This window comes from Sceloporus occidentalis, unplaced genomic scaffold, assembly GCF_023333645.1.
Source record: "Sceloporus occidentalis isolate IW3139 unplaced genomic scaffold, rSceOcc1.0.p SCAF_69, whole genome shotgun sequence".
Classification (NCBI taxonomy): Eukaryota; Metazoa; Chordata; class Lepidosauria; order Squamata; family Phrynosomatidae; genus Sceloporus; species Sceloporus occidentalis.
In genome coordinates, this window is record NW_028317049.1 from 694,332 (window position 1) to 718,074 (window position 23,743).

Sequence of the window (23,743 nt, forward strand, 5' to 3'; positions counted from 1 at the left end):
GGACTTGAGCGGATTTTAGTATGCGCGGGGGGGGGGGAACGAAAGTTTGTGCAGAAGAAGAATAAGTCTTGTATTACAACTCTCCTCCCCATTTCTGATCCCTTTTAAAACCCATGTTCCCCAGAAGGAGCAGAGCTGTGTAATAGGAAAGCCCTCTCAGAAAAGAGACACAAAAGACACACAAAGAGACACACTTTCTTCCTTTTGGCTCCAGGAGCCTGGCCTCCTTCTCTCTCTGGAGCCTCAGGAGAGAAAGAGAAGCCTCTGTTCAACTGAGGCCTCAGAGAAGGTTCTAGAACATTATTCCCCACAGTCACAAGCAGCACAAAATGGCCACAAGAACACAAAATGTGAGTCTGGGGCAGGGGGTGGGGTCTTCCAGCTGCTCTGCCCCCATTGGCCAGCCTCAAAAAGAGGCGGACCTTCTGCTTCTCTATTTAGCTCTGTGCGCAGAAGAGAGAGCAAGGGGCAGAGTTTTAGAGGGAGAAAGAGACAGTCAGACAGGAAGGAAAGAGAGAGAGAGAGAGAGAGAAGGAGGGAGGAAGGAGTGGAGTGACAGCAGAGAGACAAGGCCTGGACCCACTAGGCTTCACTGCTGCCCTGAGGTCTGGCTGGGCCTGGCTTGGTTCTACTGCTGCTGCTGCTTTCCTTTGGCCACTGCCATTAAGGAGGGGAGGAAGGAGACCCAGCAGCCCTTCTAGGCATGGCCCACTCTCTCTGAAGGTGGGAGAGTGGGACTCCCCAAAGGGCATTTCAATGCTTTTAATGGTGGCGCTCACGCTGTAGCAAAGATGATGATGATGATGATGATGATGATGATGATGATGATGATGATATCAGTCCTGGGGGGGGAGGATAGACCTGCCCCCAGACCTTAATCATCATTAATGCCACCATCTCTGGGCATTCTTGCTCTGCACCAGTGTAATGGCCATGGCTCAGTGCTATGGAACTCTGGGAATGTTCTTTTGGTTTGGCATTTTAGGTGAGGGTAAGGTTTGGAAATCCTGTTTGGGGCCCTTCTGACTTTGGGGCCCTTTCCTCCTCCATTATGGCTTCCCTGAAGGCCTCAAACTGACAACTGCCAAGTGCTGAGGCAGAGGCGGCCATTTTGTTTTCCAGCACCCATTTTGTGCTGCTTGTGACTGTGGGGAATAATGTTCCAGAACCTTCTCTGAGGCCTGAGTTGAACAGAGGCTTCTCTTTCTCTCCTGAGGCTCAAGAGTCAGAAGGAGGCCAGGCTCCTTGGGCCAAAAGGAAGGAAGTGTGTCTCTTTGTGTGTCTTTTGTGTCTCTTTTCTGAGAGGGTTTTCTTATTACACAGCTCTGCTCCTTCTGGGGAACATGGGTTTTAAAAGGGGTCAGAAATGGGGAGGATAGTCTTAATACAAGCCTTATTCTTATTCTTCACAAACATCGGTCTTTGGCTTCTAACAGGAGGATTATCCCCCCAAAAGGCCAAAAGTGGCTCCTTTGGGAGGTTTTAAAAGTCTCCCCAGTTTCCTTATTAAGAGACTTTCAGGGAAGAAGGAAGGAGACAGAACAGAATAACTCATATTATTCCCAAATAAACACAGAAACAAACAAGAACAACAAAAATAAGGATTAGACAGAAAAGCAAACTGCTTATTTCTTTTAAAGGAAAACCATTATTAAGAAGGTAAAACCAAGACTTGGGTCTTTTTGTCCTTTTACAACCGACTCAAGCTGTATCTGCACTGCAGAAATAATCCAGTTCGAAACCGCTTTAACTCTCCTGGCTCCATCCTTTGGAATCCTGGGATTTGTAGTTCGTTGTGGCACCAGAGCTCTCTGGCAGAGAAGGCTAAGTGTCCAAAGGCAAAATCCCAGGATTCCATAGCACTGAGCGTTAAAGACAAACCTATTACTCGCATTTACCATCCGCTGCTTCCAAACTACCAGACTAACTTTTATTTCTATCTCGTTCATTTCTTAATTATCTGTTAATAAGTAAAAAGCAAATATATATTGTTCTACTTATCCTTATGAATCATTTATTTTCTCTTTCAATCCTCATTTAAATTGTAAAACAGTTGATACAAAATCGCTCTCATTAGATTAAACTAAATATCATTGGGTCTTTAACCTCCCAAGATACTTCTATTTTACAGCTGTTATATTTCTTTGAATAAATTAAAATACTTCAACTTAAATTAGTTCTGTCTCTAAAGTATCATTTTCCCTCCATGCTTCTGGAGATATTCAATTATATTATTCCAGTCTCCTTTATATAAATTTGACGCTCCTTTCTAATTTCTGTTGAGAGTTTGTCCATTTCCATCATGTCCAGAACCTTAAATATCCAGTCTTCTTTTGAAGGTATTTCTTTAGTTTTCCGTCTCTGAGCAAACACTATTCTTGCAGATGACAACATATAAAATAATATTTTACCATGCTTTTATTCCTTTGGATTGTTCTATTATATTAAGCAAATAATTTCAGGCCAGAATTTAAAAGATATAGATACAACTTTCTTAATTTCAAAATAAATCAACTTCCAAAGTTGTATCGCTTTCCCAAAGTCCACCACATTTGATAGATTGAGCCCTGTTCCTTTTCGCATTTCCAACACAAATTACTGCAATTCTTATACATCTTTCTTATTCTCTCTGGTGTTAAATACCATCAAAAATGTTTTTTAATAACTCTCTTTGATGTTTTGGCTGCAAGTATAGTTCAGTCTGTTTTTCCAAGTGTATTCCCAAGGGTCTAATTCAATTGCAAAACCAAAGTTTTGAGACCATCTGATCATATTTTCTTTAATAACTTCTTCTGTATAGATTTTAAGAATACAATTATAAAGTCTTGCTAATAAGGCATCTTTATTCAACATTATTTCCTGTTATAGATTGGATATTGCTTTTATCCATTAGGAAGAGCTCTCTTAATTGTCTGTCAAAGAACCATCAAAGATCATAGCCCTGATCATTAGGATCTTCTCGTGTCATTATTCTATAACCAGTTCTATCGATTTGCATTGATTCTTTATAGGAGATCCAATTTGCGTCCTTTTTTGAATCTCTGGTCTCTTTTCTCAGGGACTTCATCTCGGTCCCCTTGGACACAGCTTTGGGGCACCTTTTGCTGGAAGTGACTCAAGAGCAAGACCACCAGGACCCCTGCCCACCTGATGGCCGACACAGAGGCCAAGCGGAGGGAGTTGGGCTCCCAGAGAAAGAGGATGCAGAAGTACAAGAACTCTTTGGTGAGTCGAGGTTCTTGACTATTAGTTTCATCTGTGTCACTGCTGGGACAGCTCTTGAAAGCAAGTGGAGAACATACTCTCCCAATTTAGCAGAGACAGTCCTGGTTAATCTTCTGTCACCCCACTTTTTCAGGGGCTTTTAAAAATGTCCCAGTTGCTCTCTTATCCTCCTACTTTCCCCCTTCTCAGTTCACTTCAGTTCCTGAGTGCCATTCAGTTTGCCCCCCATCAATTCAAAAGTGGGGAGAGGAAAGGAAAGAAAGAGGCAGGATATTGCCCTTCCCAGGAGCCTGAAGCAAAAGCAAACTGCTGTGCACTTTGTAGCTTGTGTGATCTTCCTCATAAACAACTTTGGCCATCTTGACCACCTTTTGGTGTTCTTTTCCATATGTGTCTTTCTTTTCCCATCTGTGAAATGTTGGGGGATATGGGAGAACATCTCTGGGTCTAAATATGGGGTGGGCCCAGTGGCCCTCAAGCCCACAGTGCTCCCCAGAACAGTTTTTTAAAATTAACTTTTGCCTCTGAAATGTGGCAAAAATGTCTAAATGCACTATAATTCTTTGGTGGCTAAATATACTGTATGTGGTGGGATAGTGAGTATCTTAATCCATCCTCTAAATCCCAGACATGGCCTAAATTATATTGTTTATTATATTGTATATTATATTGAAAGGATTCGAGACAAACTGGATCTCGAAGGCAGTAGTTTGTTTTTTTATTGCTGACAGAATTTAAAGTTTATTTCCTGGACTGAATTGTAAAATGATGAAATAATATTTGGGATGAACCATGTGCTTTCCTCCCCTTTTGCTTAGTCACTTTCTGGATGAGGGCTATTTTCTGTTGCAGGTGACCTTTGCGGATGTGGCAGTATATTTCACTGAGGAGGAATGGAAACTGTTAACGAAGAAACAGAGAATGATGTACAGTTATGTCATGATGGAGAATTATCAGAATGTGGCCTCTGTGGGTAAGGAACCGTAATCCATTCTCCTTTCTATGAAGACTGAGGTCCCTTTTATCCTAAATTACCATGGTGCTATGATTCCACTAGAATTACAAAATCATAGCATTGGAATAGACCACAAGAGCCATCTAGTTCAACCCACTTCTGCCATGCAGGAATATACATTCCAAGCACCATCCAGCCTCTGTTTAAAGACCTCCAAAGAAGAGGACTCCACCAAGCTCTAAGGGAGTATATTGCACTGTCCCAAAATTCCTCCTAATATTTCGGTGGAACCTCTTTCCCTGCAGCTTGCATCCATTGTGGTGTCTCCTTTTTTCTGTAGCAGCAGAAAGCAAGCTTGCTGCATCATCAATACGACCCTTTCCAATATTTAAACATGGATATCATATCCACTCTTAACTTTCTTTTCTCCAGGCTAAACGTACCCAGTTCTCTAAGCCATTCCTCATAGGGCTTGATGGTTTCCAGATCCTTCACCACTTTGGTTGCCCTCCTCTGAGCATGTTCAAACTTTTCAACATACTTTTGAATTGTGGTGCCCAGAACTGGACACAGGATTATTCCAAGGGAGGCCTGACCAAAGCAGAAGAGAGTGGCACTATTACTTCCCTTGATCAAGAAACTATACTCATATTGATGCAGCCTAGAATGACATTGGCCTTTTTAGCTGCCGCATCACACTGTTGGTCCATGTTCAACTTGTGGTCTACTGGGAGTCCTAGATCCCTTTCAAGTGTAGTTTAATTGAGATAACAACGTCCTGTAGATTATTTGAATTTGTGGTTTAGTGAGGTACTATTGCTCTACACTTTATAAGGATTCTTAATACCCCATCGTAAACTGCCAATTGTCAGAACCAGCTTCTGTGGTTCATCCACAATGGTATTGCGGTTTAGGGGGGAATTGTTAGTAGTTTGAATGTTAGTAGTTTTAAGTAGTTGGTAAGTATAATGGGGCCTAGAACAGCTTGGAGGAAGGGAATCTGTTGTGGAGGCTATTAACTGACTGGTTTGTGAGATTTGGGTGGCAGGCATGCCCCAGGGGAGAGGGGTATGAGAACAGTGGAAGAAGAAGGCAAGAGGTACCTTGGCAGCTGGGTTGGTTAGGGGCTGAAGGGAGAGCAAAGGGAGGAGTGTGGAGATAGTAAACGACGGAGGGAAAAGATTCTGACTCTTCAAAGACTGCTTAGACAAGTTAATGGATACTTCTGCCGGAGTTTCTCAATAAACCTTTTGGTTCAAGCAAAGGACTTTTTAATTCTGAAATTTAGGATTTTGTGGGAAGGAAGCATGGAGATTAATGCTTTCCTCACCCAAATGGTACTTAGCATATTGCTCAGCAAGTTTCCTACCCTTTTTGGTCCCTCTTCCATCCTTTTGAGGCTCTGGAGAGGGTTCTTGGGGAAAATATCTCCCTTGGCCATGCAATGGATCAGAGAGGGCTCAACAGTGGTAAAACGGCCTCCACCTCCCCAAAGGGATGCAATGGGATACTGAGGGGCAAAACATTATTCCATATTTTTAGGCAATACAATGTGGGGGTGCCCCTGAGAGCCAATATGACCCCCCCATGTGACAGTAGTCCATCCCTGTCTTAGAGATGTCTTTAGGCTGTTTTAAGGCTGGTCTCTGGTGCTTGATCCTCACCAAAATTCGAGTCCAGTTCCCAGCCCCCTTGCTCTGCCTTTCCCAATGAATCACTTGTATATTGATTATCCATCCATTCTGAACAAATGGGCCTCAAAGTGTCCCTTTTATGCATCACACTCTCTGGGTGTGTGTCTGTGATAGAGAGAAGGAGGGAATGTGAAAAACAGAAAGGCAGGGAAGAGATGCTGAAGGTGAAATGCTGAAGCAGTGCACATGGGCAAGAGGGAAGGTTAGAGAGTGGAGGGAGAAAGGGAAGGGGATCAGGCTATGGGAGCCAGGAGGGGAAGGCAGGAGCAAAGCCAGGATCGCCTAGCTCTGTGCAGAGAGGAAGGGACCTCTGGGAAGGGCCAGGAGAGGGGCCTTGGGGATTGGGAGGCAGCCACCAACCTGACAGATTTTAAGAACTGAACTGGTGAGAACCAGCTCAGACCCTTGTTTTCAGACATATTTAAGGGTTCCATTTAACAATTATGAGCAATGCATATGAAGAGAGGAAATGGCAACACATAAATTCCTTTTTCTCTAATGTTTCTTTTCCAACCTGAGCTTGCTTAGCTCCATGGTTGATTCCAGAGGCTCTTTGTCACTCAAAATTCTGGAGTCTGGGGAGGACACTCACAAGTGCTATGACAGTGATGGTGAACCTATGCCACACATGCCAGAAGTGGCACTTTGCCCAGCCCCCTTCCTCCCCACTTATCCTTAATGCCCTCCAAGTATTTGGAGGGCAGGGAAAGGTCCGTGGGGAGGGAGGCACGGGGGCTGCCCTGCTCCCTTCCTCTCCACTTACTCTTCCTGCCCTCCAAGTGTCCCAAATCGCCATCATTGTGCTATGATTTTAGGGGAAATTCATACTTAGCTCAAAGGAGAGATTAGGGCAACAGTGACCTCAGGATTCATCCCAACTATACCAGGATGGGAAACACACAGAACTCCAGAGGCATTTCAAATAGGTTTTTGTGTTTTATTTAGTGGGAAAGTAAAACACACACACACATACATACATATATGTGTTCACGCGTGTGCGCACACACACACACACACACACACAAACTAGGTAACAAAGGTGGGAGTGGTGAATAGTGTGAGGCTTTGCTAATGGTAATACATTACCTAGATCAATGATGGTGAACCTTATATTTATTTATTTACATCACCATTTGTTCTTCGTATCTTTACTTCCTGTCTTTACAAATCTTCTTTTGTGTTGCTTATTTGTCTTCTTTTGCTTCTTGCAATTTTTCCATATACAACCCATTTTCCCTCCAAAAAAAACAAATATTAAACGGCCGCCTCTCTGGACCAATTTAAAAAGGGGCTCAAAACACACCTTTTCCAACAGGCATACCCCTAATACCCTCGAGATAACCCCTTCTCTCCCCTCACTGTTGCACTATTGTGCTAGTTTGGACAGTTATTTTTATTGTAGTATGTTTTAACTGATGTTATATTGATTGATGTTTTTATTGTATTTTATGGATTGTACTGTTGGATGGTCTAAGTGCTGTAACCTGCCTTGATCTTTGGAAAGGCGGGCTAGAAATAAAGTCATTATTATTATTATTATTATTATTATTATTATTATTATTATTATTTCCTACTTATGGTATATAAAACAGAATCCTGTTATCACTTTTCCCATCGGTTATATACTGGTTGTATATCCATACATATTCTCCAAAAATTATCTCATCATACATTTTAACCTTGTTTAACTAGTATATATTCACATCCTGGTCCAGTTATATAACTATCTGTTTCTATATTCACATAATCAACCAGGTTTTTGTCCAGACACCATCTTTTTTCCAAAAACAGCAATATTTGTCCCCATTCTTTTTCCAATTTATCTTTCTTCTTATCTTCAAGTTTACATGAGAGTATATCTAACTTTCTAATATCGTTTAATTTTAATAACCATTCGTCTATTTGTAACTCTACATTTGCTTTCCAGTATTTTGCAATAACCATCCTGGCAAGAGTTATCATATATAACATAATTCTCCTCAGTTTATTCTCATCCTCTGCCCTCAAATAATGTGTCATATTCAACAGATAAATCTCTGGTTTTTTCTTGTATTTTATACCAAATATTTGTTGTATTGTTTTATGTATGTCCTCCCAGAAACTTTTAACTCTTTCGCATTTCCACCACATGTGGATCATTGTTCCCTTTTCCTTTTGGGAATTCCAGCAAATGTCTGTTTCAGTTTTAAACATCTTCTTTAGCCTAGCAGGCGTGTAGTACCACCTATCACTGATCTTTAAAAAAATTTCTTTAAGATCTTGGCACCTAGTAAATGAATTCGTTTTCCTCCAAGATTTTTCCCAAGCTTCTAGTGGTATCTCATGCCCAAGATCTTTCGCACAATCAATCATATATTGTTTTATTGGCTCTCTTTCTAACTCTCTTTCTCTAAACAAATTGTAATATTTTTTTATTTTCTTTCCTCCATCCTCCATTATTATTTTGTCCAACTCTACTGGTTTTAATTCAATTCCCGTTGTTTTTATATCTTCTTTGATGGTATTTGATGGTAACTGTACCAATTTATTTCTTTACCTTCTTTAATTAGTTCTCTAGTTTTTATACTCAACTCCTGTTTTTCATTCATCGTTACTACATCATCATATCTTAACCAAGTATTTTGTACATCCCATCTATTAGCAAAGGCTTCATGAGTTGACACCCATCCTGGTATTTTAAAGTAAAATTTGGCTTTAATTGTATTCCATGTCTCTATTAATACCCTCCAAATTGGATTGTAGTAAAAATCTTGATGTACTAAATCTTTATTATACCAGAGGTATCCGTGCCAGCCAAAACAAAGAATTGCTCCTTCCAAATTTAATATACTTTTATCTTTTAGCTTAATCCAATCCTCCAGACAGAGCATATCACATGCCCAACTATATGTTTTAATATCTGGCATGGCACATCCCCCGTTCTCTTTCTTCTCCTTTATATTATTCCACCTAATTCTCGCCTTACCTCCCTTCCAAATACATTTTTAAAATTCCCTATTCCACTGATCTATAATTTTATTATTAATAGTTATTGGTAAATTCATAAAGATAAACAAAATCTTTGGTAGGGTGGACATTTTTATTGCATTAATCTTACCTAGGATAGACAAATTTAGTTTTGCCCATCTACTCAATCTATTCAACATTGCCTTATAGTTATTATCAAAAAGATTCATATTGTTATTTGAAATCCAGATTCCTAAATATTTTACCTTGTTCAATATTTCAAATCCTGTTTTTTTCTTTAACATTTCTTTTTCCTCTTTATTCATATTTCTAGGTATTATCACCGATTTACCTTTATTTACTTTAAATCCTGATAATTTTCCAAACCAATTTAATTCAAATAACAGACTTTCGATATTTACTATTGGATCTTCAAGGATTACCACCAAATGATCCGCATAAGCTTGTACTTTAGTTTCTTCTCTTCTTACTTTAGTTCCTCTTATCCTCTGATTTTTCCTTATCTTATTCAACATATATTCCAATACTATTATAAACAGTAAGGGTGACAGCGGACATCCTTGTCTTGTCCCCCTTCTTATAGTAAATTCCTCCGTTAGTTCTCCATTAAATATTAATCATGCCTTTGCTTTTTATATATTTCCTCCACACATTTAATAAAGTTTTCCCCTAAATCCATTACCTTTAATAAATTAAACATAAATTTCCAACTGATACTATCGAACACTTTTTCCGCGTCGACAAACAACAGTGCCACCTTTTTTTATTATGCATGTTATAATAGTCCAGTACATTTATTATAGTTCTTATATTATTTTTAATCTTCCTCCTAGGCAGGAAACCATTCTGATCCTTTTTTATTATATCATTCAATATTATCTTAAGTCTATTTGCCATAATAAACGCCCAAATCTTATAATCGTTATTCATTAAGGAGATTGGCTTATAGTTACTCATTAATTTTTCATCTTTACCTTCTTTTGGTATCAAAGATATTAAAGTTTTTCCCCATGTTTCTGGTTTCTCCTCTGTTTGAATTAAATTGTATGTTTTCTTTAAAGGTTCTTGTAGTTCTGTTTCAAAAACTTTATAGTATTTTGACGTAAGCCCATCTATCCCAGAGGCTTTTGCGTTTTTTATTTCATCTGATGTTATTTCCGCATTTAATTTCTCCTTCTGATCCAAATTTACTTTTATTTCATTGTGTTCATGCAGTTCTGTTATCTGTTTCTCAACAGGTACACTCCCTTCCTGTTCCTCAAATAATTTTTTAAAGTATGAAACAAAGGCATTCTTAATTTTCTCCTGTTCCGTTATAATTATGTTATTTTGATTAATTTGCGTTATCATCTTTTTCTCTCTCTCGTTCTTTAATCTATTAGCCATCCACCTACTTATTTTATTTGTGTTTTCAAACTGATTTTGTTTTAATTTTTTTAAGTTAACGGCAATCTCCTCTGTTATTTTTCTTTCCAATTGTCCTTTCAAAATCTTTATTCCATTTACTAATTTTTTATTTTTCTTTACTTGTTGTAGCTCTTGTTCTTTCATTTTAAGCTCATTTCTAATTTTTTCCTCCTTTTGTCTTTCTTTCCTTTTAATTTCCATCATTCTTTGTATAAATAATCCTCTTACAAACGCCTTGCTTGTATCCCACACTACTTTCATTTTATTCTCCTTTCCACTATTTGTCTCAAAGAAAAACTTCAACTCTTTTTAACCCTATTTACAAAATCTTCATCCTCCAGAATATCCTCATTTAATCCCCAACCTTTATTTCTATTCCAATTCTCAATTCATTCCAGTTCTATCATATTAGGGTCAGAAAAAGTCCTTGGCCATATTTCCATTTTTTAACCTTAGTTGCCACTGTTTTTGTAAGCAACACTAAGTCTAGTCTTGATAGGGATTTGTGCGCATCCGAATAAAAAGTAAACCCTGCTTTATCCCCATTGCAATGTGTCCAAACATCTATCAAATTAAATTCCTCCTTCATATTAAAGAAACTTTTAGGCAGCTTTCCTTGGAATTTTGGGTTTGTTTTTTTCTGGGATTTTCTGTCCCTCAAAGGGTTTATCACGCCATTAAAGTCCCCAGTTATAATTAAGTTGTCGTTTTCAAATTCCCTTATATTCTCTGCCAAATTTTTATAAAACATTTCTTTCCTTTCTAGTGGGGCATAAACATTACATATCACATATTTCACATTATCCAGTAGCATTTCTACACAAAGCAATCTACCATCTTTATCTTTTTTCACAAGTTTTGCTTCATATCTTTTATTTACAAAAATAGCAATGCCCCTTTTCCTTTTATTTACTGTTGCACAAAATAAAGTTCCCAGTTTCCTATTACGTAAATATTTTATGTCCCCATCTTTCATTTTAGTTTCCTGTAAACATAGTAAATCAAAATTATTTTTCTCCAAGTAATGCATTACATGCCTTCTTTTCCTTTCCTGACTTATTCTCTTTACATTCCATGAAATTAACTTAAATCCCATTTTTCCTTTGCTTTTCAGCCCGGGTCCTTATATTCCAATTAGCCGTCTACACTAATTTTTATGTCCCTCCTGTGGTGCCCTCTTCTGCTTTCTTGTTTTCTTGATGGTCTGTATTCAGCCCCTTTGTCTCCTGATTACTTTTTTCTCCTTGAGCCTTCCTTTGTGTCCTTTCCTCTCTTTGCCTATTAGCACTTTCTCTTTCCCTCTTATCCCTTTCTTTATTTCTCTCTTCTCGCTTTATTTCTCTCTTCTCGGAGAGAAGACAGTAACTTCAATGGCAAGTGGGGCTGGCGAGTGTAGAGAGGTGTTTAGCAATGTAAATCAACAGAGGGTCTGTCTGCAACTGGACTGACACTGAACAACAGTATATTTATACTGAAATTGTTGCTTGGGGGCAGAAACCAAGCATTCAAAAAGGCTTAAATTGCTTTAGAAAGTTTTTTGTGTGGGGAAAGAATTGTCTGAAACTGAATTAAATGGTGGAAATACTTCAGTCAAAAAGGATTATCACACCAGCTCTCAGGTCCTTCTTGGCTCTGAATTCTGGTCCCATTCAAAGCCAATGTATGGCACAGTCTGAAGGCAACACTCCCAGAGCTCAATAATAACACAGCCAGAACAGAAGCAAATTTCCAGATATAGGTATTGGCAATGCACTAACCACTTTCCACACTTAAAAATAACTCACAGACACAGTTGATTTCCTCCAAGTCCTTGGAGGTTCTTTAGCTTGAGTTGCAATAGAAAACAAATATGTACCAGCTCTCCTCTCTGACTTCCATCAACTTCATAATCTCTTGTACACACAACTCCAACCCACACCAATCCGCATGTGAGCTGTATCCTGTATTGGTTGTGAGTCATCTCCTGGTGCCACACAGCATGAAGCATCCTCTGCAGTTAGCTTGCATCATGCCATGTGCTCTGACTCAACCCTCTATGGCAGTCTCACAGGAAATGAGGCCACTTTTCAATCAAAGTATTTTTACATATATTTATTGGAATATTTTTCAACTGTCTGACTATCTGCTTCCACTGATTTCCTTATGGAAGTTCACCTACAATCTCTTCTTTGCTAGCTCCTAGGAGTAAGGATACAATCATTATATGAATTTGGGGCATCCAGAACAGGGTTATGCTCGGGTCACACACACCAACTATGGCGCTTTACAGACTTCCTGAAAGCGGCGGTTTGCCAGCACCGCCGGTTGCTGCATCCGGGAACCGGAGTGGCCAAACCGTGCGATTCCCAGACGCAGCAAAAAAGAACCTCGGAAATGGTGCTTCTTTCAGCACCCTAGAAGTGGTGCCGCGAGGCACTAGTCGCACACTCACAGCATCACTTCCGCCACACAACATCCAGACCCTATGCATCCACGACGTCAAAATGGTGGTGCCCGGGTTCAGGGGCGTCTACAATAGATGCCCCTTTCTAACCCTAGTACGCGCCGAGCATGTACTATTGGTGCGTGTGTAACATGCCCAAATTAATTTAATCTCACATAGGGAGGGGTGAACGTGGGGCTAAATCTTGGGGTAAAGCCTTCCTCTCTTAATGCTGAGATTCAGTCTTGTCTCTTATTGTCCTTGTTTACAGAAGAACTTGTCAGTCATGAGAGATTCCACACCAGAAGGAAGTCACATAAATGGGAAACATTTTGCTTACAAGTCAGTCCTTGTCAAGCATCTCAGAGTCCACACAGGAGAGAAGCCATACAAATGTCAGCGTTGTGGGAACTGTTTTTCTCAGCGGTCCCACCTACTGACACACCAGAGAATCCACTCAGGAGAGAAGCCATACAAATGCCAGCGTTGTGGGAACTGTTTTTCTCACCAGTCAACCCTACTGAAACACCAGAGAATCCACTCAGGAGAGAAGCCATACAAATGCCAGCATTGTGGGAACTGTTTTTCTCAGCAGTCTCACCTACTGACACACCAGAGAATCCACTCAGGAGAGAAGCCATACAAATGCCAGCATTGTGGGAAATGTTTTTCTTTGAAGGGAGGCTTAGTGAGACACCAGAGAATCCACTCAGGAGAGAAGCCATACAAATGCCAGTGTTGTGGGAACTGTTTTTCTCACCAGTCAACCCTACTGACACACCAGAGAATCCACTCAGGAGAGAAGCCATACAAATGCCAGCATTGTGGGAACTGTTTTTCTCAGCAGTCTCACCTACTGACACACCAGAGAATCCACTCAGGAGAGAAGCCATACAAATGCCAGCATTGTGGGAACTGTTTTTCTCAGCAATCAAACCTACTGACACACCAGAGAATCCACTCAGGAGAGAAGCCATACAAATGCCAGCATTGTGGGAACTGTTTTTCTCACCAGTCAACCCTACTGAAACACCAGAGAATCCACTCAGGAGAGAAGCCATACAAATGCCAGCATTGTGGGAACTGTTTTTCTCAGCGGTCCCACCTACTGACACACCAGAGAATCCACTCAGGAGAGAAGCCATACAAATGCCAGCATTGTGGGAAATGTTTTTCTCAGCGGTCCCACCTACTGACACACCAGAGAATCCACTCAGGAGAGAAGCCATACAAATGCCAGCAGTGCGGATAATGCTTTTCTTGGAGGTCAGGCCTGTTCAATCACCACAGAGGCTACACAGGAGAGAAGCCACAAAATCCAAGCAGTGAACAAACATTATTATTGTAAAGAAGGAATACAAAAATATCTAACTGTCCAACGAAAAGGCCCTCATGATTTTATTTGTACGGTTTTTATGTCCATATGTCTGTTCATGTTATATTTTCATATGTTTAGGTTTTCATTGCTACTAGTATAGATAAATGCTTTGGGTTATAAATTTGGCTGGGGATTATGGATCATGGTATAGGTTAGCTAGATGGGGGGGGTGGGGCTGGGATTTGTTGCAGCTATCTAGAATAGCAATGATAGCATTCGCAATCTGTGGGATGTTGGCTGAAGAAAGTTGGGGACCAGTAGTAATAGAAAGGGAGCAAGCTTCTTCAGATGTCTGGGACAGGAAGAGATTGTGTGTGTGAGAAGGATGGCAAAGAGGGGCTGGTTAATAGTGGGGGATAGATGGTGGGAATTGTAGGTGGGGGGCAGGTTTGGTAGAAGGTGGAGTTTTAGGTTTTAGGGTTTCAATATATTTTTTGGTTTGGCAAGGGCAGTTCTGGCTTAAACACTGAATTCCTGACTATGTGTTTTCAATAAAGTTCTTTGCTATTTCAACACCCTGGACTCTTTAATACACAAAAGTTGTGAATTTGCACAAAACTGACCCTTTCATCTCTCCTCAGTCCTCAGCTACATTTCCAGCCGTAAGAACAGCAGAGGCAAACACACATACATCTATCTCTATCTATCTATCTGTCTGTCTGTCTGTCTGTCTATCTATCTATGTGTGTATATACAGTATACACAGAGAGACTATTTCCAAAGCAGAGCCTTCCTTTCCTGCCTTTCCTGGACCCTCTTCAAAATCTCCTCAAAAGAAGGAAGGAAGGAAGGAAGGAAGGGGAGGCTACTGAACCCTTGATGCACTCCTTCCCTTCCCCCTGGCAACCTGGAAACTAGGCTTAGAGGCCCACAAGATCTGGGTTTTCCTTGACAACAACTCTGCGAAGGAGGACCAGTAGAAAACCCTCAGCCCCAGAAAGATTACCCCCATCCCGGTTCTGGGAAAATGCTAAAAAGGCCTTGGACCCCCTTGAAGGGATGTAGGTTAAAGGATGAGAAATAAGGAAGCAAGGAGGGAGGGAGGGAAAGTAGCAAGGCAAGAGAAGCATAAAGGGACTGCTGAAGTGGGGAAGGGAGCATCTGGGACCTGATCCAGAAATCCACTTCCCAGAACACATTATTGGAGCCTGCCATATGGATAGATTACAACAATAAAATACATTGAGGTTACAATAAAATCCAAAAGAATAAATCCCTATGCCCACCCTCCGATCCCAGTACTAAAACCGGATTAAAAAATGATAGTATAAAAACAGGAAAACAGGAAAACATTTGATTCAAATTGCAGAGGTTATAGGTGAAGTGTCCAGTGACTCTGTGAATAAGATCATACTGGATCAATTTGAATCTGTGAGTACCGAGGATGTGGACAAGCTCCTTGCAAGTGTGAGGAAGACAACTTGCCCTCTCAAGCCTTGCCCTTCATGGCTGGCCATCCAAGGAGGAGATGCACTTAGGACTCACCTGAGATATATCTTAAATGCATCTCTTAGGGAAGGCTATTTTCTATCTTGCTTAAAAGAAGCGGTGGTACGGCCGCTTCTGAAAAGCCCCTCCCTAGATCACTTGGACATTAGCAATTACAGACCAGTCTCCCATCTTCCATTTGTAAACAGGGTGATTGAGAGGAAAGTTGCTCTTCAACTCCAAGCAGTCTTGGAAGAATCAGATTATCTAGACCCATTTCAACCTGGCTTCAGGATGGGATACGGAGTCAAGATTGCTATGCTCACCTTAGATCAACTCCACTTGAGTATTGATAGGGGAAGTGCGACCCTGTTGATGCTTTTGGATCTCTCAATGGCTTTGGATACTATTGACCATGGCATCCTTCTGGAACGCCTGAGGGAATTGGGGATCGGGGGCAATGCATTGCAATGGTTCCAGTCCTATCTCTCAAGCAGATTCCAGATGGAGATGCTTGGGGACAGTTGCTATCTAAAAGGGATCTTAAATCCAGCGTTCCTCAGGGCACCATCCTATCCCCAATGCTATTCAACATCCACATGAAACCACCAAGGGGCTGGGGCGGGGTGCTAGCAGTATATCCTTTTGTTGCTGTTACGGACTGCAAGTGAGAGGCAATTAAAGGTAACTTTGTAAAGCTACTTTAGAAGCCATTGGAGACTGTAAGAGAATTGGGACAGAAACATAGCCTTTAAGCTACTTTAAGCTACTCAAGCTGCTTGTGAAGCTGCTTTTTGCCTACTCTATTTCTTTTTTATTTTTTTCTCTCCCTGAACTGCTTCATAATATTTTTGTTGTTATTTCATTTGTATTGGACTTGAGAGGAAGTGTGAAGAAGAGGGAGATAAGTGGAACTACAAACTGTAAGAGGAATTACAAATCAATTATAAATAATAATGGCTTCAGCTGCGAAAAAAGCTGCAGCTGCTGCAGCAGCACAGATTCAGCAGCAACAAAGAAGAGGATCAACTGAACTCAATCCACTTTTGGAGGAAATAAGGAAAATAGATGATAAAATGCTAAATATCAAGCTAATCTCCAGCAAGAGATTAAGAGTTTAAGGGTGGATTTGAAACAAGACTTTAAAATGCAAATTAAAAAATTCTCTCAATCAGTTGATGGTATGATGAAAGATGTAAGTCAAGCTAAATCAAAAATTAAAAATTTGGAAGAGAAAACTAAAGAGATAAAAGAAACAACGGAGAAAATGACAACGCAACACGAGAGGGAATTGGACCAAAAGGCTTTAGAGGATTTAAAAATAAGAGAAAATTGTCTGAAGGTTCGCAGGCTAAAGGAGTTGAAAAATGAAAATCTACATGATTATGTGTTCACAGTGCTAGCAGAACATACAGAAATACCAAAATTGGAATATTAATGGGAAATTAACAAGGCATTCAGAGTGAATTCTGCTATGGCAAGAGAGAAAAACACTGCAAGAGACACGGTGACTTACTTGGTGAGGAAAAAAGCTAGAGATGATGTGCTTTTCCAAAGCTACCATAAAGAATGGAACATTGAAGGAAAGCAAATAAAAATTTACAAAGACATACCCAAGCGAATCTTACGGAAACGGGAAGACTACAAATATTTGACTGTACAACTAAGTAAGAATTTTTTTTTTACAAATGGGAAAAACTAGAGGGCATTTCAGTTAACTACAAACAGAAATGGTATAGACTCAAAACAATACAGAAAGCAAAAGAATTCTGGAAAAAAATTGGTCAAGAAATTCAAAATACATTTGTAAGACGTAATCAAACAAATCAACAAAGGGAAGATATTCAAAGTATAATTCAAACTAGAAGTCAGAAAAGGAAGGAAGAAACTCTGAGAAGAGAGAATGAGTCGAGGAGTGAGAAACAAGGTGAAACTCAGGAGGAGAGTCAAAGCAGTAAAGGAGATTTAGTTGGCGAAACTAGTGAAGAAACAACCCCTAAACAAGACATATCTGAAGAAGGAAAGGAGGAGGTGGGTGAAGAGAGACGGGAGGAAATAGAAGACGGGGAAGAAGAAAACACCGAACAGTAAGGTAACTAATAAGACTTCCCCCTCTCCCCCTCCTCTTTTCATATCTCAATTTGTAGTTTATAAACTTTAAATATTGGAGAAAATGTCTCAAAAATATAAATATTGTTTCTTGGAATGTAAATGGAATGAATAGTCCAACTAAAAGAAAGATGATTTTTCACTACTTGAGTAAAACAAAAGCAAATCTTGTATGTCTGCAAGAGACGCATATTAAACTTAAAGATGTTAAATATCTTAAATATAATAAATTAGGAAATGAATATTTATCTGCAACAATAAAAACCAAAAAGAGGAGTAGTCATATATGTTAATCAGAGAATCAAAAGCAGGAAGATTTTTAGTGACTCAGAGGGTCACTATGTGGCTGTTGAAGTAATAAACCAGGAGGGAAAAAATTTAATACTGGGAGTATATGCACCCCAAAATAACAAAAGCAAATCCTTCAGACAGCTTCTAGAAGAAATCCAAGAAGCAGCATATGAAAACATTATTATGCTTGGAGATTTTAATGGGGTAATAAACCCCAGAATAGACAAAAGCAATATAAAGCAAACTTTAGACCTTCAAGGTAAACTTCCTAAAACCTTCTTCTTATTAATAGAAGAATTGGATCTACAAGATATATGGAGACTTAAAAGCCAAATGAAAAGGACTTTAACTTTTTCTCAAATCGTCATAACTCATATTCAAGAACTGATATGTGTTTCATGACAAAAAAGCTATGTAAAATGAGGCACAAAGCAAAAATCCATCCTAAATTAATATCAGACCAGAATCCGTTGGTGATAAATATGAAGGGTTCTAAAAGTGAATTCATTTGGAGGCTCCAAGATTATCTGTTACAGAACAACTTAATTGTAGAAGAAGCGCGAAAGACCCTTAAGTATTATTTCAAAGAAAATGATAATATAGAGACAAAAGAAACCATGATGTGGGCAGCCTCAAAAGCAGTAATGAGAGGTTTCTTTATACAGAAAAAAGCAGAAATAAAAAGACAAAACGAGAAGAAAACTCAAGAAATAACTCAAGAAATTAAGAAAAAAGAACTGGAATTGCAAACAAGACAAATGGATAAAAAGCTGCAATTAGAAATAAAAAGCCTCAAACAGCAAATCTGGCAAAAGAGGATTAAAGCGCTAGAACAAAAAATGAAAACTGCAAAAGTAAGACCATTCCAACATGCAAATAAAGCTGGAAAATGGTTGGCCTTCAAACTGAAGAAGAAGAAAGAAATGTTGGTGATAAATAAACTAAAAAAGGGTAAAGACTACATCACAGACCAAAAAGAGATTAAAAAAATGATCATGGAATATTAGGGAGACCTATATAGGAGTAAAAATAACGATGTAAAAGATATAAGAGAATATTTAGACAACACCACTATTGCACCTTTTACACCCCAGTAGAGAGAATTGTTGGATCAACCTATTACATTTTAAGAAACTAAAGAAGCCACAAAATCATTAAAATCGGGGAAAGCACCGGATGGGTTCTCTGCCCAATATTACAAAGAATTTGTAGACATCTTAGCTGAACCTCTGCAACGAATAATGAATAAGATCAAGACTGGACAACTACCCCGCACTTGGGATGAAGCGACCATCACTCTGATTCCAAAAGAGGGAGGAGACCACACAACTCCAGCCAACTTTAGACCAATCTCTCTTCTAAACGTGGACTATAAGATCTTTGCCTCTATATTAGCCAAGCGGCTAAGGAAGTGTCTGGATGAATGGATACACGAGGACCAAAGGGCAGTTAAAAGATATTAGATATGTGGTAAACATCTTAGAACATTATGAGGTCCACAATGAGAAAAAACTTGCTCTAGTTTTCTTGGACATAGAGAAGGCTTTCGATAATGTTCAGTGGCCATTGATAAAATAGACATTGGAAAAGCTGGAAATTTTTGGAATGGACTATGGCGATATATTGTAAACAACATGCAAAAATTATTGTGAATAGTGAAAGAACAGACCCCATTGAGATACAAAAGGGAACTAGACAAGGTTGCCCCCTTTCCCCCCTCTTGTTTATTATGGTTTTTGAATTGTTATTGCATAATATAAGAAAGGAGGTTAATATAAGAGGAGTTAAAGTAAAAGGTAGCGAATTTAAACTGCATGCGTTTGCAGATGACCTATTAGTATCATTGAGCAACCCATTAGAAGATATATCAGTTCTACAAAAGGAACTAGAGAGATTTGGGAAGACATCAGGTCTAAAAATGAATAAGGAAAAACAGTAATTGTAACAAAAAACATGAAAGAGGGAGAAGAAATGGAATTGAAAAAGATTTCTGATCTCCAAATAAATAAAAAGGTGAAGTATTTGGGTATAGAACTGTCAAAAAAAGAATACAGATTTATTCACATTTAATTATAACAAAACTTGGACAAATATTAAAAAGGAAATGAAAAGTTGGACGAACATCAAACTATCGCTATTGGGAAGGATAGCGGCAGTTAAAATGACAATCCTCCCTAATTATTATTTCTTTTCCAGTGTATCCCAATTTTCCAAAACAATTCGGTTTTCTCTAAATGGCAGAAAGATATAAATTCTTTTGTGTGGGAAGGGAAGAAACCACGCATAAGATTAAAATATATGCAGGACTCGGTAGACAGAGGAGGTTTTGCACTTCCAAATCTAAATCTGTACTATGAGGCCAGTGGAATGATCTGGCTAAAAGATTGGCTAGAGTTGAAAAACAACCCCTTGTTAAAATTAGAAGGTTGTGGCATGCTTTCTTGTGTTACGATAAAGTTAAGGCAAATAAGGATTTTAGAAACCATCTTATTAGAAAAGCCATTTATAGAATCTGGATGAAATACAAGAAGCTGATTTGTAATAAAATTGCAATATGGTGTTCTCCCCATGAGGCACTCTTAAAAACAGATCCATTAAGAAATGAAAACTGGCTGAAATATACAGATCTGTTGAAACCTCTAAAGCAAGCAACATGGGAAATGAAATCGCTAGAGGAACTAATGAAAGAGGGGAAGATAAACAACTGGTTTATGTATTTTCAACTAAATGAACAGTTTTTAAAAAGACCTTAAAAACAGGGGGGAACAAATAAAAAATCAGATTTGGAGGAAATGATCTGGGCAAAAAAAGGAGCAACAATATCAGCGTTATATAGATGCCTTTTGAAATACTATACTGAAAGCGAATTAGTGAAAACAGATATGATTGCATGGGCACAAGATATTGGGAGACCATTGAACCTGGAGCAATGGGAAAGACCTTGGACTAAAAGAATGAAATATACCCTGTGCCAAGATATAAGAGAAAATTGTTATGAATTGTATTATAGATGGTACTTCGCACCTGTGAAATTGTGTAAAATTTATGGAAAACATGATAGCAAATGCTGGAAGTGTGGGAAAAAGAGAGGGACACTATTTCACTTTTGGTGGGGGTGTCAAAAAGCAAAAAGAGTCTGGAGAACCATTCGTAAAACAATTAACAAAATATTAAATATAAACTTAGAGAATAAACCTGAAATTTATTTGTTAAATATGCTTAATGATGAATTGGAAAAGAAATATGGTTGTGTGTTATTCTATATGATACTATGTGTTGCAAGAATGGTATATGCAAAAGCTTGGAAAAGTAAAATTGTTCCAAAAGCGGAAGAAGGGATATTGAAATTGCAGGAAATAATAGAGTTAGATAAACTGTCAAGAAAATTGAGAAATGAAAAAATGGCTAATTTTTTGGATAAGTGGAAACAGGTATTTGAATATATAGAAAACAATTTGGGAAAGCAGGCAACTAGCATATTAAAAGACTGGTAAAGAAATAAAAATGAAAGAAACGAATAGTTGTATGGTAGAAGATTCGATAAGTCATAGATGTAAAGATAACAAGATAAACGGTACAGACAAAGAAGGAGAAGTATGATTTAATTTTTACATTGGTAAACCTATTATTTTGCTTTTCAGATATTAAAGAGGCTTACAGTGGCTAGGCGAAACTCAAAAGCAAAATTGGATCCCCCTGCTCAGCAAAATGAGATTTAAATAAAAACTGACGATATCTTGATATAAGGAACCGAAACTAAGAACAGGGGAAATACATTTGAGGACTTAACAATTTCCTAAGAATGAGATACTAAACAGGTCGGACTGTAATAGCAGGAAGTTTTTATGTTTTATTAATACTACATGTATATCCATTGGTATGTAATGCTTCTGATATATGTGGTTATATTTTTTATTGTGTATTTGTTCGTGTTATGTTTGTGGTTTTAAAATCAATAAAATTTATTTGGAAAAAAAAGAAAAAAAAGAATAGACCTTACTGTTAGGAAGTTCCTCCGAATGTTGAGCTGGAATCTCTTTTCCTATAGCTTACTTCCATTGCTCTGGGTCCTAGTCTCTGTAGAAGCAGAAAACAAGCTTGCTCCCTCCTCAATATGACATCCCTTCAAATATTTAAACAGGGCTATCATATCACCTCTTAACCTTCTCTTCTCCAGGCTAAACATACCCAGCTCCCTAAGGCATTCCTCATAGGGCATGGTTTCCAGACCCTTCACCATTTTAGTCGCCCTCCTTTGGACATGCTCCAGTTTTTCCACATCCTTTTTAAACTGTGGTGCCCAGAACTGGACACAGTATTCCAGGTGGGGCCTGACCAGAGCAGAATAGAGTGGCACTATTACTTCCCTTGATCTAGATACTATACTTCTAGTGATGCAGCCTAAAATTGCATTGGCCTTGTTAGCTGCCGCATCACACAGTTGACGCATGTTCAATTTGTGGTCTACTTGGACTCCTAGAGCCCTTTGACACATAGTTTCATTCAGCCAGGCGTTCCCCCATCCTATATCTATTTTATTTTTCTGCCTTAAGTGCAGTACCTTACATTTCTCTGCGTTGATTTTGTTTTGTTAGCTTTGGCCCAGCTTTCTAGTCTATTCAGGTCATTTTGAATCTTGATCCTGTCCTCTGGGGTATTAGCTACTCCTCCTAATTTGGTGTCATCTGCAAATTTGCTAAGTATGCTCCCAATTCTGTCATCCAAGTCATTGATAAAGATGTTGAATAGTACTGGCCCCAGGAAAGACCCCTGTGGGAACCCACTGGTCATTTCTCTCCAGGATGAAATGGAGCTATTGATGAGCAATACCTGAAGGATTGAGACTGGCCGATTGTGATCTCAGGATGTTGCTTCTTTCTGAAAGATTGAGACTGACCCATTGTGACTTCAGCCTGATGCTCCTTGAATGAAGAACTGAGACGGTACTAGTGTGACTTCAGGGTAGTGCTCTTTACATGAAGGATTTAGACTGGCCCCTTGCAACCTCAGGCTGATGCTTATTGCCTGAAGGATGGAGACAGGACTATTGCCACTACAGACTGGTGCTACTTACCTGAAGGATGGAGGCTGTCCTCTTGTGACTTCAACCTGATGCTCCCTTACCTGAAGGATGCAGGCTGTCCTCTTGTGACTTCAATCTGATGCTCCCTACCTGAAGGATGGAGTCTGTCCTCTTGTGACTTCAATCTGATGCTCCTTACCTGAAGGATGGAGGCTGTCCTCTTGTGACTTCAACCTGATGCTCCTTACCTGAAGGATGGAGGCTGTCCTCTTGTGACTTCAACCTGATGCTCCCTTACCTGAAGGATGCAGGCTGTCCTCTTGTGACTTCAATCTGATGCTCCCTACCTGAAGGATAGAGTCTGTCCTCTTGTGACTTCAATCTGATGCTCCTTACCTGAAGGATGGAGGCTGTCCTCTTGTGACTTCAACCTGATGCTCCTTACCTGAAGGATGGAGGCTGTCCTCTTGTGACTTCAACCTGATGCTCCTTACCTGAAGGATGGAGGCTGTCCTATTGTGACTTCAACCTAATGCTCCTTACCTGAAGGATGGAGGCTGTCCTATTGTGACTTCAACCTGATGCTCCTTACCTGAAGGATGGAGGCTGTCCTCTTGTGACTTCAACCTGATGCTCCTTACCTGAAGGATGCAGGCTGGCCTCTTGTGACTTCAACCTGATGCTCCTTACCTGAAGGATGGAGGCTGTCCTCTTGTGACTTCAATATGATGCGTCTTATCTGAAGGATGGAGTCTGTCCTCTTGTGACTTCAACCTGATGCTCCTTACCTGAAGGATGGAGTCTGTCCTCTTGTGACTTCAACCTGATGCTCCTTACCTGAAGG